Source organism: Manis pentadactyla, chromosome 1 (genome assembly GCF_030020395.1).
Source record: "Manis pentadactyla isolate mManPen7 chromosome 1, mManPen7.hap1, whole genome shotgun sequence".
In the NCBI taxonomy this organism is placed as follows: Eukaryota; Metazoa; Chordata; class Mammalia; order Pholidota; family Manidae; genus Manis; species Manis pentadactyla.
In genome coordinates this window covers 225,755,000-225,758,371 of record NC_080019.1, presented here as the reverse complement: position 1 = coordinate 225,758,371, position 3,372 = coordinate 225,755,000, and the positions used below count along the sequence as shown (strand labels likewise).

General features: G+C 38.7%; 1 non-coding gene across 1 annotated transcript; it reads left to right on the top strand.

Annotated features, from left to right (window-relative positions):
* Positions 1–2,421: 2,421 nt before the first annotated feature.
* LOC118908693 (U2 spliceosomal RNA) lies at positions 2,422–2,606 on the top strand. The gene has a single exon (XR_005023297.1). It is a non-coding gene; the product is annotated as a U2 spliceosomal RNA (small nuclear RNA).
* Positions 2,607–3,372: the final 766 nt, after the last annotated feature.

Below are 3,372 nucleotides of genomic sequence, written 5' to 3'. Positions count from 1 at the left end.
TGTTGTGGCAGAGTGGTACTTAGGTCTTACACAATAAGAAATGGCATCCATATTCCTATCTGATACTATGCATAACAACTGGGAAATTTTCTTTGCTATCAAACAAATAAGTAAAAAACAATGTAGAGGTGATATTCCAAAAACAGAACACAGAAGTAGAGTGCAGAGAGGGACCAGAGAAATTCTGAAAACTACAAAGCCATACAAATGGAAGGGAAACCATTACTAGCTAATGGGCAAATGGCAATTTGCAGAATTCATGAGATGAAAGCAAGCTTTATTTTTAATTTAGTTGATCAAGGCTTTACTGTACTTCAAGTGAACTTACCAAACAGAGATTCATAATATCAATAGAAGAGCACATTGTGAAGGTCAGGATAAAGCAACTGAGGACTTGAATCCAGAATTTCTCAGGAACAAGAAAATTCACGTTCCTCCTTTAGTATTCCCTCGAGAATCAGTCTAATCAGCATAAAGGCTTAAGAAACACTGCCCACTGTGTGTAGGCTCCTTTCTGTAAGAAACCATGCCTCTCTTACAGCGGAACCATGCCTTGTTTAATAAAAATGATGAGCATTTAGCATCTAACAGGGGCCCTTTGTCTTTTCTGCAGGATGTTCATCACCATCATAGATGGGAATGTTTTAAAGTCTTTCATAGAAATGCCAGGTAAACTCTGAATCTAGTACATTAGCCATACTGGAAGCTTAATGGGTCCTTAGGAAAGAGATGGGGTGCAGGGGTAAAACTAAAAATTGTGGATGAAGATAGAATTTGGAAGGATACTGTTAATGGAACTCATTTCCTTAACATTTTTACTTAAAGAGCCTTCCCCTGCCCACCCTTGCATCATAGGTTCCAGGCATTTTAATTCCTACTTCAGATATATTTTTGTAAGTATTAACTTGCATTTTTAACTTGAAATGTCGTGCCTTTCCAGTTTCTTATCTAACTGCAATGGGTGGCACTGGCTAATTTATGGCAAGGTATAGTAGGTTTCTAAGGTATTAGGAGAAATGGATTCTCTATGTCACTGGGTCTGTTTTGAAAATGACTCACCTATCACTCTTTTTCTCTTTTTATCATAAAGGAGAGAACAGAATACCTTAGGAATTGCCCATAAATCAAGATGAATTGACATTCTATCCATTACAGAACATCACCTTGTATTTTCCCCAGAATGGAGGCCATTTCAATTCTTATCATTCCCTTTGGTTTGCTGATTATTAAAGTTTATCAATTTCCTTGCCCAGCATGAAATTTCATTACTTCCAACTTCAGAAAAGTTGGTACAAAAATAATATTCAAAGACTGAGAATGCAGGGGGATGTCCCCCAGTTCCCAAACTCCCTCATATTAGGTGGCTTAACTTTTATACTACCAAGTGATTGGCTGCGAGTGCATGAGCAGCAAGGCTGGCACTCCAGTCCCCTAAAGTACTGCTACTTAATCAGATTCGATAAGTGGACTGAATGAATGAAGTATAGATCTCTACTTCATACAACCGGTCTGAACTGAAATGTCTTTTAAGCACACTGCATTTTTACCACCCAATTCTTACATTCTTTTTCTCCCAATTGAAGTTGATTTTAAATAGCATGCAGTAATAAAATTTAACAATTACCTGGTTGATTTAGTTAGAAGAGATGGCTTAAGTAGATGAATACACCTAGGAGAATGATTTATTTATCTGGAATGTTATTGATATGATCAAATCAAAATCAGTTATGCTCATACACAATATAGCAATGTCCATAGTAGCTTTTAATAATAGTCCCAAATTGGAAACAATGCAAATGTCCATGTATAGGAGAGTGAATAAATTGTGTATGTCCATATAATAGAATACTACTCACTAATTAAAAGAGCTAACTACTGATATATACAACTACCTGAATAAGTCTCAAAACATTTTGCTACAGAAAAGAAGACAGACACGAAAGAATACACAGTGTATAGTTCTATTACATGAAACTCAAAAACAGGCAAAATGAGTCCATGGTGATAGTAATCAGAGCCAAGCTCCCTGCATGGGGTGACCATACCACCTGACGGGGGAATTTGAAAGCTGCCTGCTTCTGCGCCAGGCCAGTCAAGGGCTGGACAATCAGCTTCCTGCTTGGCCCCACTGACACCACTTCTGTGGGGGAGTCAGAGCACTGCCTGATTGCATGGATGGAAGACCAGCTTCCTCTTTGACCTTGCTAAACTCAGGAAGGGGTTTGGGTTGGGGAGGGCGCATTTGTTCTGTGGGTGTTTGGTTGGTGTAGGGTAGACACTGCCAAAATTTTTTTCTATTGTTAGTCTGCTCTTTTCCTGGTCCTCTGGTTAGAGAGAGCACACTTTTCTTGGAGCTTTTTGTCTGTACTGGTTGGCGGCATCCTGGTCTGGATACAGGGGAGGCAATAAAGAAGCTCAAGGATTGCTTCTCAGCCTTTTGGCTAAAATCAAGAGTAGTATCTGTTCTTATCAGTTTAATATCTGATATGTCCTCTATCCAAGGACAATATATTACATCGATTTTTGGAGCAGGGAGATGGAATAGGATCCTTCCACTCTGTCCATTGACCTGGAACTTCAGTACCTCTGGGAATGCTGCACCTCCTTAGGGGGAAAAAAAAAGCTCAAAGAACTCATTGATGTGTCATTCCACAATTCCCAAGGTTCTTAGGGAGTCTGCCCTCCTCTTTGCACTTTTCAGTCTTCCTATGCTGTTCATTATGCTAAATCCAGAGATGTGTAGTTGTAAGAAACAGGGACCTGGATGGAGCAGGGCTACTCTTTACACTGTTTGAGTTAGAGGTTCTATAAACTGTAAATCACTGTGATTATCGTTATGATTTTGCCGCTCACTTAGTGAAAGCAGCAGTATGGGTCACCAAAATATTGCTGTCTCTGTGATTTTTTTCATTGTGCGGGAAGTTGCATTTTAATGGGTGTCTCACAATTTTCCAGAGGCTTCTGGTTTCAACTGTAATAAAGAACTTTTACCCTCTGTATCTGGGACAACCCATAAGAGGAAATACATTGCCTCATTTTAACAAGTGTAGCCAGAAGAATAATAAAACTTTGCCAGGGAAACCCCAAACAGGAGCTCCTGACAGAGTAATACATTTTAACCCCATGTTGAAACAGCAGTATATTCAGCATTAAAGGGAAACACTAATCAATGTGTGAAACGGATTTCTTTTAGATGGCATATTTTCTCATTTTATTGTATTTTACTTGAAAAAGCTTTTTTGAAATTATAAAAAATCCATACCTATTGTTGAATCCAGACCTAAAAGCATGATATGAGGCACAACAGATTCAACAAAAAATTGTTTTGAAATATTTAAGTGAGTAAGAGATGCCCACATGTTCCAGTGGCTG